Genomic DNA, 22049 nt, shown 5'->3' on the forward strand with positions numbered 1-22049 from the left:
CCTGGGCTTTTTTTGGGTGGTAGGCTCTTAATTGCTGCCTCAACTTCAGACCTTGTTATTGGTCTATTCACGGTTTCAGTTTCTTCCTGGTTTAGGCTTGGGAGGATGCAAGGAGTACACATCTTTTTAATGTTCTTTAGGATGAACAAAAAAGTGAGAACCTACTGGTAAAGGCCTTCTGTTCATTACCAAACCCAGATGATTGTCTCAAGGAAAAGAACTTATGTGATTATTTGAGTTGCTAGCTTAACCAGGGGTCCCTAACTCCGAGGCAGCGGACTGGTACTGGTCTGTGGCCTGTTAGGAACTGGACCACACAGCAGGAGTTGAGTGTAGGGCAAGCAAGCATTATGGCTGAGCTCCACCTTCTGTTAGGTCAGTGGCTGTGTTAGATTCTTACAGGAGCGAGAACCTTATTGTGAACTGAGCATGTGAGGGACCTAGGTTGCGTGCTCCTTATGAGAATCTAATGCCTGATAATCTGAAGTGGAAGAGTTTCATCTTGATACCATCCTTCCCCCACAACCCCATCCATGGAAAAATTGTCTTCCACAAAACCAGTCCCTGGTGCCAGAAAGGTTGGGGACCCCTGAGCCAAACTAGCTCGGTTTTTTTCTTCTTGGAATTGCATTTTTACTTGAAAGGACCAGTGGCAGACAAACTGGTTATTCAGATGTGGGTGTGGATATCTGAAAGATGTTGTCTTGAAAATAAACAAAGGGAGCTTTGTTTCAACAAAAACACAACTTACGGCATTTACTGCCAATGATAAAACTGGAACTTGAGCAAAAGTTAGAATTTTTGGAAAACATGAATCTGCTGTCATAAGCTTGATACCTGCACAATACTAGAGACTATTCTGATGATATCAGGGCTATTGTTAATGAATGTGATTTTAAATTAGTTTGTATAATTCTTTTTAGATTTTTATTGTGGTAAAATATATATAACATACAGTTTACCATTTTAACCATGTTAAGTGTAGAATTCAGTGGCGTTACGTACACTCCTGTTGTTGTGCACCATCACCTCTATCCATACCCAGAATATTTTATCAAACCAAACTGAAACTCTGTTCCCATTAAACAGTATCTCCCCATTACCCCAGCTCCTGGTAGCCACTACGCTATATTCTATCTCTATGAATTTGATTGAGGTGACTCACATAAGGTAAATCATACAATTTTTTGTGACTACTTCATTTCATTATGTTTTAAAGGTTCATCCATGTTGTAGTATGCATCAAAATTTCATTCCTTCCTAAGGCAGAATAATATTCTATTGTATGTATAAACTACATTTGATTTGATTTTTATTCTAAGAATTCATGGGTGAATAAAAATAAAGGTCCTATTTTTTTCCTTACTACTCAGTTTTTAAGTTTTGTTTTATGGTTTTTGGTTTGTTTGTTTTTTTGAGACAGGGTCCTGTTGGCTCTGTCGCCTCAGGCTGGAGTGCAGTGGAGCAATCGCAGCTCACTGCAACCTCTGCCCCCTGGGGGTCAAGTGATCCTCCCACCTCAGCCTCCTGAATAGCTGGGACTACAGGTGCGCACCACCATGCCCGGCTAATTTTTGTATTTTTTTCTTGTAGAGAGAGGGATTCATCATGTTTCCCATGGTGGTCTAGAACTCCTGGACTCAAGTGATCTGCTGGCCTTAGCCTCCCATAGTGCTGAGATTACAGGCGTGAGCCACTGGGTCTGGCTGTTTATGGGTTTTTAAAATTCAATTTTTCTTTTGGATACAGGGAGTAGATGCACACACTTGTTACATGGGTATATTGCACCCAGTTAGTCAGCATATTACCCAATAGACAGTTTTTCAACTCACGGTCTTCCTCTAGCCTTCCCCATCTAGTAGTTGGTGGTGTCTACTTTTCTCACATTTATGTCCATGTATGCTCGATGTTTAGCTTCTGCTTGTGAGAATATGCAGTATTTGGTTTTCTCTTCCTGCATTAATGTGCTTAGGATTATGGCCTCCAGCTCCATTCATGTTGCTGCAAAGGACAGGAGACATGACTTCATTCTTTTTATGACTGAGTAGTATTTCATGGTGTATATACACCATATTTTCTTTCTTTAATCCAGCATTGTTGAGCCCCAGGGTTGATTCTACATCTTTGCTATTGTGAATGGCACAGTGATGAACGCATGAGCACATGTGTCTTTTTTGTATAATAATCTGTTTTCCTTTGGATACCATATTAGTCTGTTCTTACATTGCTATAAAGAAATACTCGAGACTGGATAATTTATAAAGAAAGGAGTTTTATTTGGCTCATGTTTCAGCAGGCTGTACAAGAAGCATAACACTGGCATCTGCTTCTGGGGAGGTCCCCAGATCTTACAAGAACTCACTCACTATCTTGAGGACAGTACCAAGAGGGATGGTGCCAAACCATTCGGGAGAGATCCACCCCAATGATCCAATTACCTCCCATCAGGCTCCAGCTCAAACATTGCGGATTGCATTTCAATATGAAATTTTGCTAGGGACACATTCAAACTGTATCAGGTATATTCCCAGTAATGGGATTGCTGAGTCGAATGGTAGCTCTGTTTTAAGTTCTTTGAGAAAAGATCTTATTTTTTAATCTATCTGCTGAAGCAGGAGGGGCAGGGAACAACCACTGAACTGAAGAAGGAAGTGGCTTTTTATTTGGCCAGTACCTGCGGGGGGCTAGAGCCTCATTCATCGAGTTCCCCGAGCTGCAGCTTGTCTCCCCCTTTATAGGCTTACAACGCTAAAGGAGAAACTGAGGCGGAACTATGTCATTGTCCATTTGCTGGACATCCGACCTTGCAATCTTTTGGCTTCATTGATTTGCTAATTCATATGCAGCACGAGCGGGGACCAGCAGGGGAGGGCGCTTACGGAGACAAGACAAAAGCAGCAATCTGTTCGTTGGCAGAGGGGTTTCCAGGAGGGAGCCTGGTCAGTGGAGATGTGGGGGCGCGAACCTGTGCCAGGATTCAGCCGGCAGGGATAACATTCATTTGCAACTCTTTCAAGGTTAACAGATAGCAGAGACGCTGGGAACTAAAAAGGGAGTCATTTTCCCAGCTCTTTGGTATTTTACTTATTTTTTTTTTCTTCTTCACCCTCCTTCCCATCTGGAAGGGAGGGGAGGGAGGAGGTGAAATTGAAGGAGGCGAGGGGGTCCCCCTCTCACTGCCAATCTAAGTCCTTTCCTTGACAAGTTTGATCCACTTAACATTTTAGGTAATTACTGATAAGGAAAGATTTAGTAATTCAATTTTTACCTGTTTTCGTATGTCTTACAGCTTTCTGGTCTCTCATTTCTGCCCTTACTGCCTTTTTGTGTGTTTAATTGATTTTTTTCTTGTGGTGATACATTTTGATTTCCGTCTGACTTTCATTTGTGCATATTTTACAGATATTTTCTTTGCGGTTATTAGGGGAATTACATAAAACATCCTAAAACTATAGCAATCTATTTTAAATTTATGACAATTATTTGAAGTAGAAGTGTGTTAAATCCCATGAATTTGCCCCCTGGAGATGCAGCCTTGCGACTTTTCACATTTATTTGTGCTGGCTTCAACTGTTAACAGAAATGTTTCTCAGTAGTCTATCAATTCTCATTTTCTACCAAATATAAGAAAGAATTTAGCTTACTATTTTTAAAGTGGTCGGCTAGATTTTGAAAATACTGCCTTACAGGACAGCTCAGTGAAATGGCAAGAGTGTAGCTACTGTGGCTTAAAATTCTCTGGGTGTGTTATTAAAATCCTAACCAGGATAGGATTCATTTGAACTGAGTGCTCATCGTGTGCCAATTTTAGAAGCATAGAAAATATATTGATGGTGATGGTGGCCATGTCAGTGTTGATTCAATTATTTCTGAAGCGATAGATGCTATTTTTTATTTATTTATTTTTTTGAGATAGAGTCTCCCTATGTCACCCAGGCTGGAGTGCAATGATGCAGTCTCTGCTCACTGCAACCTCCACCTCCCAGGCTCAAGCCATTCTCCTGCCTCAGCCTCCCAAGTATCTGGGGTTAAAGGTATGTGCCACCACACCTAGCTAATTTTTCTTTTTTTTTTTTGTATTTTTAGTAGAGACAGGGTTTTATTGTGTTGGCCAGCCTGGTCTCGAACCCCTGACCTCAGGTGATTCACCTGCTTCAGCCTCCCAAAGTGTTGGGATTAGAGGTGTGAGCCACTGCACCCAGCTGTGTTAAAGTTTTATGTAAACAGATTGTTTATTAAACTGTCTGACACGTATATGTTGTACAAATATAGTTAGTGAATGGATAATTTTATGCAGGATTTGCTTTTTGAGTCAGCATTTATGAAACATATAATATGTGCCTGAAACTATCCTGGGCACACAGGATTCACAAATTGCATTAGACAGGTTTATTACTTTTCATAGGCTTATAGTCCAAAGGCAAGGTCAGCCATCTAAACACATATAATGTATTATCTGCTATTAAGGCCTGAGTAGAAATCATTCCTTCATGTTCGCTCTGGTACCCAGGATATCATACGTGTTGTTCCTATTTCTTCTGTGACAATTCTTACCCCTTCTCTACACAGATAACTTCTTCTGATTCTCAGGATACAGCTTACAAATCACTACCTCCATGAGGCTTTAGAATCTTCCCCAGTACCAAACCAGAAGAAATTTTCATCCTGTCAACTGTCAGGAGATCCCAAATTCCCCTATCATAATCATTTATATCACAGTTTTTTGCAATTTCTTGTGTTACTTTATGTTGCTTCCAATAGACAGTGAGCTCCAGAACATTCTACCTTACTCATTATCTTATCATATTACTTATCTCAGACCTTAGTACACAACCTAATATAACAGGTGTGAGGAAAGATACTACCATAGCTAGATTTTTCAGGCGATAGAATGGGAAATAAAATAGATCCAAAATAATCTGCCAACATCATCTGATCATGGATGAGAAGGCACAGTTAAAGATTTTGCACTTTTACTGAATGGAACATATTTTAAATACCTTTACTGAGATATGATTGACATACCATAAACTTTACATGTTTAAGTTGTCAATTTGAGAAGTTTTGAAGTTTGAATGCATCTGTGAAAACATCACCAAAATAAAGGTAATAAAGACATTGATCATCACCAAGAGTTTCCTCATGGTTCTCTCCAGTCTATACCCCTCACCTCCATTTCTAGCTGGCTCTGATCCCAGCCTTAGATAATCGCTTACAGGCTCTGCGTCTGTATAAACTGGTTGGCATTTTCTAGAATTTTATATAAATGGAATCAAGTAGTGTGCCCTCGTTTATCTGGCGTCTTTTCCTCACCATAATTATTTTAATGTTGTTTCATGTAACAAAAGCGTATTCATTTTATTTTTGAGTAGCATTTAATTGTACAGATGTACTGCATTTTCCTCCCTCGTCTATTGCTGTTTCTAGTTTGCGGCTACTAAAAAGAAACTTGTATGAGTATTTAAATATACATGGTCATTCACATAATGAATATGTGCTTTCATTACTCTTGCATAAATATCCAGAGTTGTAAAGACTGGATCATACGATAGGTATTTGTATAACGTTAAAAAAAACTGCCAAACCGTTCATCAAAGTGGTTGTAGCATTTTACATTTCACCAACAATGTATGAGAGTTCCTGTTTCTTCACATCCTCCAGAACACTTGGTGTGGTCAGGATTTTTAGTTTGAGATATTCGAATAAATGTAGAATTGTATATCTTTGTGTTGTAATTTCCATTTTCCTAATGACTAATGATGTTGAGCATTTTATGGGCTCATTTGCCATTCATATATCTTCTTATGTAAAGCATCTGTTCATTTTTTCCCCCATTTAAAAATTGGCTTGCTTGTTCTCTTGTTATTGAGTTTTGAGAGTTCCTTATGTATACTAGATACAAACCATTTGTTAGGTATGTGATTTTCTAATATTTCCTCTATTTCTGTGGGTTACCCCTTCTTTCATTTATTGATGTCTTTTGAAGGACAGAAGTTTTTAGTTTTAATGAATTCCAATTTATCACTTTTATCAAGTTTTTTGAGTTTCATATAAGAAATTGTTGCCTACTGTATGGTCACAAAGATTTTTCTACATTTTCTTCTAAAAGTTGTATAGTTTTGCATTTTCATTTACATCTGTGACCCAATTAATTTTTGGATAGGTTGTGCTGCATGGGTACAGATAGCCAGTTCTTCCAGCACTGCTTATTGAAGAGATTATCCTTTTTCACTGAATTACCTTTGCACCTTTGTTGAAATACAGTTGAACATATATGTGTAGTCTATTGCTGATGTCTATTCTATTCATTTTTGCCTATATTTTTGCCCATATTGGTACCATTGCTATACTCTCTTTATTAGTGTAGCATGCTACTGTAAATTGTCCAAATTTGTTCTTTTTAAAAGTCATTTTGGCTATTTTGCATCCTTTATAATTTTATATGAAAGTTAGAATTAGCTTCAAAATAGTCTGTTGGAGTATTTATTTAATCTGTGCTTATGGATCAATTCAGGGATTAACAAACTTGAGTCTTCCACGTGAATATTACATATCGATCCATTTATTTAGATCATCCTCAAAATCTCTCAGTCCAATTTTCAGTGTATAGATTTGGCCACCTTTTGTGAGATTTATCACTAAGTATTTCATGTTTTTAATGTTATTATCATGTTGGTATTTTTATTTAAATATCAAATTGATTGTTACTAGCATATAGAAAGGCAAGTGACTTTTGTAGATATAGTAATCTTCATAGACTAAAGAGACAGTTTCATTTACTCCTTTCCAAGTTTTTTTTTTTCTGACCCTTTTATTAACATTTTTTCTTGTATCATTGCACTGGTTAGATTGTCCAGTGGACAACATATTTGTCCACTTTTTTCTTATTTTAGGAGGAAAGTACTCAATCTTCATTACTACATTTCAAGTTACCTGTAAGTTTTTCATAGATGCCATTTCTTTATCAAGTTGAGGAAGATTGCTTCTGTTTCTAGTTTGCTAAGAGTTTTACTGGGAATAAAAATGCTAGATTTGTCAAATGATGTTTCTGCATCTATTGAAGCTACTTAAAAAAATCTGTTAATATTGTGAATTCCATTGATTTGTGTTTCTAAGGTTAAACCACCTTTGCATTCTTTGGTCATCATGCATTATCCTTTTCCCCAGGTGACGCTGACCTCATACAATGAGTTGGGAAATATTCTATTTCTTTAATTTTCTGGAAAATTTGTGTAGGTGGCATTATTTCTTCCTTACATGATTAGTAGAATCCACAAGTAAATCTATTTGGGCTTTTAATTTTCTTTTTGGAAAGTTTTAAAGTATACACGTAATGTACTGAAGAGTGTTTTAATCACCTCCTATTTACCCCATTAGTGAGGGAGGGATTCCTGCCTAGGTTTATGGAAACAGCTGGCATTGACATATGACACCGGACAGATGAGACTGATAGCAATTTATTAGTAACGTATACTCACAATCTGAGAGAGGGGGATATCATGCACCATACAGTGACACATGAAGTGTTGCACTCAGAAATAAAGTGGAAAACCAGTGCCTGTGAAAGGCAGAGTTTGTCGTATTGTTAAAGTGCCCCAGGTTCACATGGGAGGATGTGATTGGGTTGTTTCAGTAACTCTAAAGCCTGACAGAGAAATAAGACCTGCTACTCAGAGATAAGCAGGAGCTGCATCTGGTCTGCTCCATAAGGAGGATTGTTTAGCTAGGGAACCTTATCCATGGGAGCAGAGACAGAAGGGAACTTGTGGATTCACCATTCAAGATCCTCCCAATTTCACCAGACGTCAAGGTAACACATAATATCAGACCTTAATTTTAGGCCTCACACCACAAATGGATACAGAGCTAGTCAGATTATCTATTTCTTCTTGACTAGCTGTTGTCTCTCAATGAATTTCTCTATTTTATTCAGGTTATTAAATGTGTTATAGTTTTTTTAAAAATAATGTTTCTCTATTTTTTAATATCTGTAAAATCTATGGTGATGTCACACTTCTCATTCCTGATCTTGATACTTTTTGTCTTCTCTCTTACTTTTCTGATCAATCTGGCTAAAGATTAATCAATATTCTGATCTCAAAAACCTAGCTTTTGGTTACATTGATTTTCTCTACTGCTTTTCTGTTATTTCACTGATTTCTTATCTGATTTTTGCTATTTTTTTATACTCCTAATGCTGTTTTATTTGATTTTTTTTTTTTAATGGAGTCTTACCCTGTCACCCAGGCTGAAATGCAGTGGTGCGCTGTTGGCGCATTGCAACCTCTGTCTCCTGGGTTCAAGTGATTCTCCTGCCTCAGCCTCCCGAGTAGTTGGTATTACAGGTGTGTGCCACCACACCCAGCTAATTTTTGTATTTTAGTAGAGATGTGGTTGTCCAGGCTAATCTTGAACTTCTGACCTCAAGTGATCTGCCCACTTCAGTCTCCCAAAGTGCTGGGATTACTGGTGTGAGCTACCGCACTGAGCCTTTATTTGATCTTTTTATGGCTTCTTAAGATGGAACTTGATGTTATTAGTTTGAGACTTTGTTTAAATAACATCAAGTGCTGTAAAATCTCATCTAAGTACTGCTTTAGCTGCATCCCACAAATGTAAAAATATTTCGGATAAATTGTTATTCACTTCAAGATAATGTATGACTAGCCTTTTAATTTTTTCTTGCGACTCATGGGTTATTTAGAAGTATGTTGTTTAGTTTTCAGGTGTTTGTAGACTTTCACAGTATCTTTTTGTTATTGATTTCTGATTCAACTCCATTTCAGTCAGAGAATATACTTTCTGCTATTTCAATACTTTTTAGTTTATTGAGACTTGTTTATGACTGAACACACGGCCTATTATTTTAACATTCCCTGTATGCTTGAGAATAATGAGTATTCTGCTGTTGTTTGGTACAGTATTGTAAAAATGTCAATAGGTTAGGTTGGTCGATGCTGTTGATCGAGGCTTCTACATCCTTCTGAATTTCTTTGTACTTGTTCCATCAGTTTTTTTGAGAGAAAGTGTTGAAATCTCTGACCATTATTATTGTGGACTTGTCTATTTTAATGGTATAATAGATTTGTCAGTTCTTTATGTACTTTGAGTTCCGTTATTAAGTACATATTTAGAATTATTATATCCTCTTGAAAAACTGAGCTTTTTTCTTTTTTTACTTTTTAAATGGTTTTATTTTATGTGCAAATAATGAACAGATGTTGTACCCATAAATTCTACTTTCCAAAAACAGGAGCTTTTAAAAAGAAAACCATGTAACTTTTAAAAGGCACTGGGATTTCTCTGCTTCTAGATCATTGCTAGGCTAGAAAAATAAAGTTTGTTCTACCAGGAATCACTGGAACTGGAGATTCTAGAGTGTAGTGTCACTCCAGGCAAAGATTACTCTGTTCTCATCCCCAACATCCATCTACTTATCAGAAGGGTTAAACCAGGTCAAAACAGTCCAGCATAATTAGGTTTCATCCAACAATGTCATTATGCTGTTCTAAGATGTAAATAAACCAAAACAGGAAATATTAAAATGAAAATAATATTTGACTGCTGAGACCAGCTTGGTCATGGAGACCATAACCCAGGCAGTGCTGAAGGAATTAAGAAACAGACACAGAGATAGAGAGCAAAAAGGTATGGTATGGGACAGACAGGTGAGGCCTCAGCATTCCCAGCTAAGAGCCTCAAACAGAATCTGATCCACACATTTATTGACCGCAAGCAAATGAGAATCATCTTTTTAACCAAAAGCATTCTTCCGTAGGGAACAAAGCATTCTTTACTGGCAAGAAACAGGCTCTGGGGCGCTTATCTACTGCAGCTGGAACATGTCTTAAGGCACTTGCCACTCATGCTATTGTTTATGGTTCGAAGCCCCGCAAGCCGTCTTCCGCCCAAGGGCGGATTAGGTCTTTCTTTCCGGCTTCAGTAAACCAACAACCTCTAGCAATGTGCGTCACTGCCATCACGAGGATGTCACAGTGCTATCGATATTCTGTTTATGGCCAGTTTCTTTACGGCCTGTTTATGCCAGGCTTAAGGGCCTGCTTTCAAATGCTCCCAACATTTGACACTGTCATACAAATTATTAGTTCCTTGTTGTATCCTTCTTCTGTAACATTAATAAAGAGACTATTTTACTGCAAAGAATATTTTATTTTATACATGGCTAACCATGAATTTTTGCCATTAGTTATTACGCGAATGCTGCCTAGTGCAATTATCCAAATGGCATGACCATTTTACGTCCACAAATCACCTCTATAGTTGTAAGCAGAATTTTCATAACTTACATAAGTACATCTATCAGTGAAGATTTAACACTGAGATGCAATCTAACATCTGTAATACCTGATGTTTTGTAAATGGCAATGTAGGAAAGCTACATTTTAATCACTTTTCATTTAAGTGACCTATGTAAAAAATAAACTAATAATTTAGGAGTTCCAAGTCTCCAAAGGGCATTTTCAAATGTACATAAAATAAATGGTTATGGAGATTTTTAAGAAGCATCTTCGATGTCCACTTCCTCTTGTAACTGCTGTGCCATTTTCTCTTCCAACTGCTTCCCTTTGCTGCAGGCTCAGATAAGATGGATGTTTTGCTTGACTTCTTTGATATCTTGAACTTTCTGTAGCTCTTTATTTTTCTTCAATCTGTTCATTATAAATTTAGCTTGGCATTTCTGTTTGATCTCTTCAACTCTCTTCATTGGCATCAGTAGTTTTATTCCATAGCTCTCACTAGTATTTGATAGGTTCATTTCTACATTTTTCAAATTCAAATGAATTATCTGCTGTAAGCTCTTTACCAACTGCTTTCCGAAATGCTTTGGTCTACCTAACTTTGCGAGGATTGCACTTCTTTTTAAAGTTTTTAGGAATTTAGATTTACAAAATCTGAAGAACTTCCAGTTGTTGCAGATGAAAATCATGTCGTGGCCAGGGTAGATGGGCTGAAAAATTGAGCTCTTTATCATGATGAAATGACTTTCCTTATCCCAGATAATATTCTTTGCTCCAACATCTTTGAAATTAATACAGTCGCTCCAGCATTATTTTGGTGACTGATTGCATGCTATACATTTTCCATTCTATATTACTTTTAACCTTTTATATCATTTGTAAATTAAGTGGATTTCTGTAGGCATCATATTATCAAGGTTTCCTTTTTTTCAATCTTACAACAATCCCAGTCTTTAAATCGGGATATCTATATCATTTAAAATGCAATACTATTGATACATTTGGTTTAAATTATCCATCTTGCTATTGGTTTTCTGTTGTTTGCATCTATTCTTTGTACTCTTTCCTTTCTTATTTTCTAAATTTTTGTGTGTGCAAAATGGTTGGAGATATTTATGGTATACATGAGATATTTTGATATGAGCATGCAATGCATAATCATCGCATCATGGAAAATGGGGTGTCTGTCCCCTCGAGCATTTACCCTTTGTGTTACAAACAATCCATTTATTCTCTTTCAACTATTTTTAAAAGTACAATTAAATTATGATTGACTATAGTCACCCTCTTGTGCTATCAAATACTAGGTATTATTCATTCTTCCTAACTACTTTTTTGTACTCATTAACAATCGCCACCTCCGCATGCCCCCTTACACCATTCCCAGCCTCTGGTAGCCATCCTTCTACTTTCTGTCTCCACGAGGTCAATTGTTTTGGTTTTCAAATCCCACAAATAAGGGAGGACATATGGTGTTTGTCTTTCTGTGCCTGATTTATTTCACTTAATAAAATGACCTCTAGTTCCAACCGTTTTCAGAATCTCATTCTCTTTTACGGCTGAATAGTACTTCATTGTATAAATGTACCACATTATCTTTATCCATTCATCTGCTAATGGACACTTAAGTTTGCTTCCAAATCTGGGCTATTGTGATCAGTGCTTTAACAAACGTAGGTGTGCAGATATCACTTTGATATACTGATTTCTTATCTTTTGGGTATATGCCCAGCAGTGGGATTGTTGGTTCATATGGTAGCTCTATTTTTAGTTTTTTGAGGAACCTCCAAACTGTTCCCCATAATGGTTGTACTAATGTATATTCCCATCAACAGTGTACAAGGGTTCCCTTTGCTCTACATGCTTGCCAGCATCCATTATTTCCTATGTTTTGAATAAAAGCCATTTTAACTGGAGTGAGATGATAGCTCATTGTAGTTTTGATTTGCATTTCTCTGATGATCAGTGATGTTGAGCACCTTTTCATATGTCTGTTTGCCATTTGTATGTCTTCTTTTGAGAAATGCCTATTCAGATCATTTGTCCATTTTTAAATTAGATTATTAGATTTTTTTCCTACAGATCTGTTTGAGCTCAATATATATTCTGGTTATTAATCCATTGTCAGGTGGTTAGTTTGCAAATATCATCTCCCATTCCGTTTTGTGGGTTGTCTTTTCACTTTGTTGATTGTTTTCATTTGTGTGCAGAAGCTTTCCAAGGATTCCCATGGTGAGAAGAAGGGATGAATTGCTGGAATGTAGGTGATTTTTAGGGCAGTGAAACTGCTATTTTATATGATAGTGTAAAGGTGAACAAATATCCTACTTTTGTCAAAGCCATAGAAGGTACAACATAAAGAGTCAATTCTAATGTAAACTATAGACTTTAGTTGACAATAATGTAGCAATATTGACTCATCAAGTGAACCATATTAATGCAAGTTATTCAAAATAGGGGAAATTGGTGAGAGTAGGGATATATAGGAATTCTGTGTACTTTCTCTCATTTTTCTCTGTGCACGTAAAACTTCTCCAAAAAATTAAATCTGGCTTTGGCAGATTTGAACAGAGTAGTCACAGTCGTTGGTGTGACAAGTCAGATGAAGATGATTGGACAAACCACTTCCACCAAGTGAACGCTTGGAGCAGGAACTGTTTTCTGAAGGAAATACAGGGATTAACTTTGAGAAATATGATGATATGCCAGTAGAGGTAACTGGCAGTAACTATCCTACACTTATGAAAATTTCAGCGATATTGACATGGGAGAAATTACCATGGGTAACACTGAGCTTACGCACTACACTTGTCCTACTCCAGTGCAAAAACATACCATTCCTATTAAGAGAAAAAGAGACTTAATGGCTTGTGCCCAAACAGGTTCTGGGAAAACTGCAGCATCTCTTTTACCCATACTGAGTCAGATATATACAGATGGTCCAGGAGAAGCTTTGAAGGCTGTGAAGAAAAATGGAAGGTATGGGTGCCGCAAACAATACTCAATCTCCTTAGTTTTAGCCCCAACAAGAGAATTGGCTGTACAGATCTATGAGGAAGCCAGAAAATTTTCATACCAATCTAGAGTTCGTCCTTGTGTAGTTTATGGTGGTGCTGATATTAGCAGATTCAGGACTTAGAACGTGGATGCCACTTGTTAGTAGCCACTCCAGGACATCTAGTGGATATGATGGAAAGAGGAAAGATTGGATTAGACTTCTGCAAATACTTAGTGTTGGATGAAGCTGATAGGATGATGGATATATGATTTGATCCTTAGATACTTTGTATAATAGAACAAGATACTGTGCCACTAAAGGCCATTCATCACACCATGATGTTTAGTGCTACTTTTCCTTAGGAAATACAGATGCTCGCTCATGACTTTTTGGATAAATATATCTTTTTGGCTCTAGGCAGAATAGGCTCTACCTCTGAGAACAGCACACTCACACAGAAAGTAGTTTGGGTGGAAGATTTAGATAAATGGTCATTTCTGCTTGATCTCTTAGGTGCAACAGGGAGGGATTCACTGACTTCAGTGTTCGTGGAGACCAAAAAGGAAGCGGATTCCGTGGAGGATTTCTTATACCATGAAGGATATGCTTGTACTAGCATTCATGGAGACTGGTCACAGGGAGATCGAGAGGAGGTCCTTCACCAATTTCACTCTGGGAAAAGCCCAATTGTTGGTGCTACAGCTGTGGCAGCACGAGGATTAGACATTTCAAATGTGAGACATGCTATCAATTTTGATTTGCCAAGTGATTGAAGAATATGTGCACCATATTGGCAGTACCAGATGTGTAGGAAACCTGGGCCTTGTCACGTCATTCTTTAATGAAAAAAATATGAATATTACAAAGGATTTGTTGGCTCTTCTTATAGAAGCTAAAGAAGAAGTGCCTTCTTGGTTGGAAAATATGGCTTATGAACACCACTACAAGGGTGGCAATCGTGGACGATCTAAAAGATTCAGCGGAGGATTTGGTGTTAGAGACTATTGACAGAGTGGTGGTTCCAGCAGTTCTGGCTTTAGGAGTAGTCATGCAAGCAGCAGCCACAGTGGTGGAGGTGGTTACAGCAACAGCAGAGGATTTGGTGGAGGTGGCTATGGAGGCTTCTACAATTGTGACGGTTATGGAGGAAATTATAACTCCCAGGGCGTTGACTGTGGGGGCAATTGAATCTGCTTTGCAGCAAAGTCACCCTTACAAACAAGCTAATATGGAAACCACATGTAACTTAGCCAGACAATATTGCATATCTTCAAGAACTTGCAGTACTTTACGAGCTGTGATTCTCCTGAAATTCAAGGGAGCTCAAAGTCACAAGAAGAAAAACGAAAGGAAATAAACAGCAGCCCTATTCAGAAATTGGTTTGAAGACTTAATTGCTGTAGTTTGGGTTTAACTCTTACCTCCTGCTTTAGTCACACTGAGGTAGTGTGAGCTTTTAATGTTGAGTCCTATTAAACTTGAGTCAAATTAAACAGACCTGGCATTGGCAATGTAGCTCTAATTTTCTGACAAAATTCAAGACAAAATTGTCAACTTGAAATTAAAACATATCAAGGTTTTGACATACTTGTCTTAAGATATTAATGAAACACTTCTGAACACTGATATGAAGTGTCCACGTCCACAAAGATTGTCTGAATTTTGTTATATGTTTTGTTTTGTTTGATTTTCAGTGATTGTCTAGCATATTTACGGTCCTCAAATATGTAGTTATTTTTGTGTATTGCCATAATCAGTGACTTACATTCAGTTTTATCAGCCAGCAATATCTTCAGTAAATAAAGAATGGATCTCTCTTCAAGCCCTAAAAAAAAAATTTAAAAATGAATGGAATTGCTGAATATAACCATTGAACCTCTAGTCACTGTAAGTTTAGTAATTGCTTATTGTATTAGTTTTAGATTCTGGCACTGCATGCGCTCTGTTTATTCTGATTTTACTAAAATAAAAAGTTCAAAATCTTAAAAAAATAATAAATCTATTACTTTTAAAAATTACATTAAGTCATGGACTGGAAATATAAAACAATAATTTCCAAGATATTGGACATGAAGCAATGAAAGAATAATCTGAAGAGATAGGAAACAAATTGAGTGACATGTGTTTAAAAATTCTGTTAAACATTCTCAACTTCTCCTCAAGCTTCTTGACCATATGGAATAGTGAAAATAGCCATTTAATATCCTTGTCTAGTAATTCTACCATTTGTATCATTCTTAATTTGTTTCCATTGAATGAATTTTCTCTGCATTAAGGGTTTTATTTTCCTGCTTGCTTGCATGCTTGATTATTTTTTATTAGATGCCAGATATTGTTCATCCTAATTAGTTGAATAATAACTATTTTTGTATTTCTGTAGTTTTCCTTTTTGTTCTCAGATGTGGTTAAGAAATTTAGAAACTATTAATATTTTGTCATTTCAGGTTTTATTTTTATGCTCTATTAAGCATGATCAGAGTGATGTTCACTCTGGGAATAATTTTCTTCCATTTTCAAAGCAAAGCCTTTTGAGTACTTTGCTTTATGCCCTGTGATGCTCTGTGATGTGTAAGCTTTTCCACTGTAGCTGATGGGAGTCACATTCCCCAGCCTGTGTGAGCTTAATGCTATTTAGTCCTTTCAGATGGCTTTTCCCGTAACCTCTAGTAGCCTCATAGGCAAACCTCTGTACCACTTACTTAAATACTCAAAGGGAAATCTCTACAAAGCTTCAAAGTTCTCCCTCTGTGCAGCTCTCTCTTCTCTAACACTCTACCTTGAAAACTAGAGCCACCTTGACTCCTCTACAATGTACTCCACATAGGGAAATCACCAAGCTCTGCCTGGGTTACCCTTTCCTACAGTAAACTGAGGCAGTCATGTTACTCAATTTGTTTTTGTTTCTCATATCTTCAGATTACCCTTTCACTGCTTTATGTTCAATATCTTGGAAATTACTCTTTCATGTATGCTGCCTAGATTATTTCATTGCTTCAGGGGGAAGGGTAAATCTGGGGCCTTTTCTCCATATTTACTGGAAATATAATCTCATGAAACATAATTTTTAATATCCCATATTTAGCAAGATCTGATTCAGGCTAAGAAAAAGAAAATGGGAAAGAGAATCTTCATCAAAGTATTTCTAGAAAATATTTTCAAATACCCAAGAAGTTATACTCAGGTAAAACAGTCACTCTTTTTCTGTTGGACACTGTTGTACTTGCATGTGATCCTGAAACACTTTTTGTAGAGATGCCAGTCCTAACTGGGATAACTCTCTGATGCTGACAGTAAGCTCTTGGGGCCTTCTACACATAGGAATCTGATGAGGGTTTATCTCAGAGATCATGATGTCATAATTTGGCTTTCCCCAGCAGGTACCTTCAACTCCCCTGGGCTGTTGACAGTTCCTCCAATGTCCACTCATGGTCCATGCTGGTTACATCTCTTAAAGCCTGACCCATGAGAAGAGATTTAATTCACTTCAGATCTATTATTATAAGGGAGAGACAGGAATGACATCAACCCCTGCAACCTCATACCTCATGCTTGTTCTCCATGCTTTCTACATTTGGAAGAGCGTGAAGACTGCGATAGTGTCTCAAATCTAAGTCTCAGAGACTGTGAAGGAATCTCTTAAAGCATGCCATTCAGAGAAAAATCTTGATCTTATCACAATGTGGGAGGGAAAATGTATTGGGGTAACTCATTGACAGATTTCCTGCTGAGTCCCAAGCAGAACCGATAAGGTCTGGGGTTTTTGGTCCAAATATCTGGGTATAATTACATAAGTTACATTAGTAATGATAGGTGACATTTGTTGACAATTTGACACATCAGGGCATGGAGCTCTGTATTCTTCCAGCACATCACTTAAAATGCTCAAGAAATTAAAAGATATGTGCTTCTATAACCATTTTACAGATGAGAAAACCGAGTCCCCGAGTGGTTGATTGACTTGTTTGACAATGGGTTCCCCATCTGTGTGCTCCTGCAGGGTCCTGTACTTTGCCTCCCTGTGCTCCTGCACACAGTGTTGAATAGAAAAGGCTATCTCTGTTTGTCACACAATACAGTGGGAGATGGTAGGATCTAGGGAAAGTGGGAACTTAATAAGGAATCAAGAAGCCTATATTCTTCTCTCCTCCTACTTGTTTATGCCTATGTGACCTTTTCCACCGAATTGCTTTTTTACTAAGTTTTAATGGCAAGGAAATGTGGGGGACGGTTCCTGAGATAGTGGTTCTCAAGCTACTGCCTACACCTGAAGCTGTGTACAGTTGAGACAAAAGCTGCCTTTGAATTTTTGCTCCAAGAGCAACAAAAAAAAGTAAAAAGAGCTCATATGCAGTAAATGCTTATTGTAGGCTAGGCTGTATTTTTTTTTAAGTGCATTGCGTCATATAAGCCTCATAGAGACAATGAGCGCAGGCTTTTAAACGTGTTACAAATTCAGATAATAATAAGCCAAAGATTTAAGGCACAAATCAAAGTAAATAAATGTCAGTTCAAAGCCCCTTTGTTCAAAATAAGTATTTGCCAAACTGAGATGTGAGGATCATAGTAATTCTATAAATTTAAACCTGGGGTAAAATATAAAGTTTATTTTTTAAAAGCATGTTGGTATCATATTGTAGTACTTTCAGTTATCCTGAGGCTCTCTAGATAGCTATGCCTTCAGACATAAAATGTAATTTGCTTTAAAAAATATTTTTTAAAATGTATGACTTCTTCCCAGATCTTGGGGAAAAAAAAGCCATATAGGTATGGATTCAAGGAAATAAGTGAACCCCAAATTGGGTAATCCAAAGTAATCCATGCCAAAGCACATGATATTTTAACTTCTTAAACCTCAAGACAAAAAATAAATCAAGAAACCAAGCACACGAATATGACACATTACTTATAGGGGAACATAAATTCTAGTGACAGCAGTTTTTCCATTTCTGGCATGGAGGAAAGAAGAAAGTGGCAAGATATTTGTTCACGTTCTTTNAAAAAAAAAAAAAAGTCTGTAAAAACTCGGCCAGTGCAGAGGCTCACTCCTGTAATCCCAATTCTTTGGGAGGCGGAGGCGGGCGGATTGCTTGAGCACAGGAGTTCAACATGGTGAAATCCCATCCCTACTAAAAATACAAAAATTAGCCAGGTGGGGTGGTGCATGCCTGTTGTGCCAGCTACATGGGAGGCTGAGACAGGAAAATTGCTTTTACTCCAGAAGCAGATGTTGCAGTGAGATGAGATCTTGCCACTGCACTTCAGCCTGGGCACCAGAGCGAGACTCAAAAACGAAAAGCAAAAAATGAAAAGTCTGTAAAACTTATAAATCATGGGTGAGACTTACGAAGATAAAAGGAGTAAACACACAAATTAGTAATATCAGGAATCAAAACTGGGGGGCACATCACTAGAGACCATGATGCCAATAAACCGAAAATTTAGAGGAATCGACAAATGGCAAAATACTTAAAATACTGAAACCTGAGAGAAGATGTAAAAACATGATTTGTACTGTAAATACAAAATAATGCAATCAGTAATCAAATAATTTTGACAAAAAATCTCTAATCCCAGATGGCTTCATAAATGAGTTCTGTCAATGTTTATGTAAGAGATCACTCTGATACTGCACAGCATTTTCAGAGAATAGAGGTAGCAAGTACATTACCCTTTGTGTTTTACTAAGCGAACCTGGACAGAGAAACTAGACAAGAATAATTTAAGAATGGTAAATTTCCAAGAAATTTGTTTCAGAAACATACATGAAAATATCACATGTAACGTACCTGTTAAAAAAGCTAGCGATATCTTTTACAAAGAGAATATAAAAGCTAAAAATCCTTATATATGATATGATTTGGATGTGTGTCCTCACACAAATCTCATGTTCAACCGTAATCCTCAGCGTGAAGGTGGGGCCTGGTGAGGGGTGACTGGATCATGGAGGCGGAGGTCTCAAAAATGGTGTAGCACCATCCCCATGGTGCTATTCTCCTGGTAGTGAGTTATCAGGAGACCCAGTCCTTTAAGCGTGTAGCACCTCCCCCTCTCTGTCTTCCTCCTGCTCCAGCCATGTGAAAAGTGCCTACTTCCTCTTGGCCTTCAGTCATGATTGTAAGTTTTCTGAGGCGTCCCCAGAAGCAGAAGCTCCCATGCTTCTCGTACAGCCTGTAAAACCGTGAGCCAATTAAACTTCTTTCTTTTATAAATTACCCAGTCTCAGGTATGTTTTTGCTGTTTTTTGAGACAGAGTCTTTGGGTGTCAACATCTTTCCAGCAGATGGGGAAGAAGGCCTAGGAGGATGTCATAGGAGGTTTTCATGAATCAGGTTTGGGGGAAGTCTCACTTGGGCCCGCCATTCATTGCCCAGGCCTCAGTTCACCAGTCACAGATACCTGCCAGGAGACTGGGAAGCCCCAGGAAGAAAAGGAAACAGGTTTGGAGAACAGCTAGTCAGTCTCTGTTTCTATATTGCCTGAACAGCTTGCAGAAAGAAAAATACAAAAAGCTCCCAAATGCATAGAAAACTTCCCAGCCACACTCCCAATCGGAGAAATGGGTATCTTAATGGACGGCAATAAGATACCGTCCATTATCTATCCCATGGACGAATATGCAAATGTTTGAAACAGACTGATCTGGTGAGGGTCTGGGAAGAGTCACATTCCTGCATTGTTAGTATGGGCGTAACTTGATGTAATACCTAGAGAAGGTAATTTAGCAATATCTGTCCACACCGTGTGTGCCTTTTGCCCCCCTCTTCTAGAACTCTTGCTGCTATGAATTTGCTCTTTGGGTGTACTTGCACATGTATGGAATGATATTGCATGCTACTTTCCTCAGTGCGGTGTGGTCTGTAACGGTCTAAGCCTGGGTACACCCCTGGTCAACAGGGCACTGGCTAAAGAAAGAAAAGGATATATTCATATCAAAGCATACCCTGAAGGCATGGAAAAAGAGCAGAAGGCTTTTACCTCTGTGCAGCTACACTGCGTGGGTGCGAATCCTGGTTCTTCCCTGTTTAGCCGTATTACCGATGGCAAGTTATGTCAATCGCATGTGCTCTACACTCCTCATGCACACAACGAGGAAAGCACCTAGCTCCCTGTGTTATGGTGAGGATGAACTCAATGGTCTGAAGCATTCACGGCAATGGCATGGAAAGCATGCTGTAACTTTTGCCTGTATTAAGCATAGAAAGTACTCCAAGATACATTCTGAGATGAAAATAAAATGCCAGGTCCACACACCGTTTGCTACTCACCTTAATGTAGAAAGAGGGGTTTGGATAAGGTATGCCTGAATGCCAGTGATGTTTCTCTAGAAGGGTATCTAAAAGTCTGGCGGAAAAGAGGAGTGGCCTTTGGGAAAGAGTTCTGGAAGGTGCAGCAACGGGGGTGAGAAGAATCCGTTAGCTGCACATAGTTTTGAAGCCTTGGAATTTTACACCAAATGTGTATGTATCACCTATTCCATTTCTTAAACTTTGCTTACAAAAACAACAACAACAACAAAAAAAAAAAAAAAAAAAAACCAGAAAAGGAGAAGAAGGAACAAGCTTTGGAGCTATGCAAACTTGAATTTGTGACCCTTCTCTACCATGCAGGTCAAACCCCGTAACGAGGGGCCTCATACAAAAGGAGCATGTGGGGTCCGCTGTTCAAAAGCAGCAAAAGCTGACTTTCCTTTCTCACTCAATCTCTGTTTTGACCTCTCAGGATTTTTCCAGTTGCAATTTAACCTGGTGCTCCCTCAGTTAAGGGGACACGCATAGGGTGGGTGAAGGTCCTCACAGGTGTCCGGAGCCCTGCCCTGTGACTTGGCATTCTCACCCTGCCCCTCCCTGCACCCACACCCAGGCCCAGGCGAAGTGCAGCAGCAGTCGCTGGGGCGGCAGAGGGAAAAGGAGTCTGAGAGGGTGTGTGGGTGAGGGGGCGGCAGAAAACCCATCCCAGTGAGGCCGGGAGGGGGTGAGAGCAGGACCACATGACAGCCGAGGCTCCGGGACCCCCGCACACACTGCATTGTTTCATCAGACCACGTCTAACAAGCACAAATTCAAGGAAAGAAATCCTTCAGGGTTTCAAGGCAGCTACACTAAATGTCAAGCCCAGGGGCCCATTCTGAGCAGGGAGCCCTGTGGGACTACTCTGGTTGCAGGTCCACGAAGCCGGCCCTGTTACCACATCCTACTTGTGTGCAATGGCCTAACTTCTCTGTGGCCTCAGTTTCCTCATCAGTGATGTGGATATTGAAAAAAACCTTTGTAAGACTTAAATAAGATACTACATGCTTTGGAAAGCATGTGGCGTGGTGTAAGTCTTGACATGTTAAGTAAAATTATTGTAAACCAAAAATGAAATTCTAAGGCTCCTAACCATTAGAATGGACTTCCTCCCCAGCCAAGACACTCTTAAAATTTAACCTGAAAGACCAGTTCAGGCCATGACGGGAACTGGGGTTCCAACATGCCTCTTTGTACCTGTCTGGCATTCACGTCAACACAGACCTAATGTCTGATAAGAAACATTGACACTCTATTCTCTCTGAAGTCTGCTACCTGAAGCAAGGTTTCCCCTGCACAGTACGAACTCTGGTGTCCACAATTATTATATTAACCCAGACGTTTTCTTTTTCTTGATTTCACGTCTTTAGATAAACTCAACCCAACCAATTGTCAACCATGACACTTTTAATCTACCTGTAACCTGTAGCACACCCCCACCTCCGAGTCCGGAACAAATCAATGTATGTGGTTGTCCCGCCTTTCTGGACCGAACCAATGTATTTC

General features: G+C 38.5%; 2 pseudogenes; one reads left to right on the forward strand and one right to left on the reverse strand.

The window, feature by feature from the left end:
* Positions 1-10516: 10516 nt before the first annotated feature.
* Positions 10517-10993, reverse strand: LOC108298348 (annotated as a pseudogene).
* Positions 10994-12946: 1953 nt separating this feature from the next.
* Positions 12947-14445, forward strand: LOC108298349 (annotated as a pseudogene).
* Positions 14446-22049: the final 7604 nt, after the last annotated feature.

The sequence above is a fragment of the Cebus imitator genome, unplaced genomic scaffold, assembly GCF_001604975.1.
Source record: "Cebus imitator isolate Cc_AM_T3 unplaced genomic scaffold, Cebus_imitator-1.0 Scaffold942, whole genome shotgun sequence".
Classification (NCBI taxonomy): Eukaryota; Metazoa; Chordata; class Mammalia; order Primates; family Cebidae; genus Cebus; species Cebus imitator.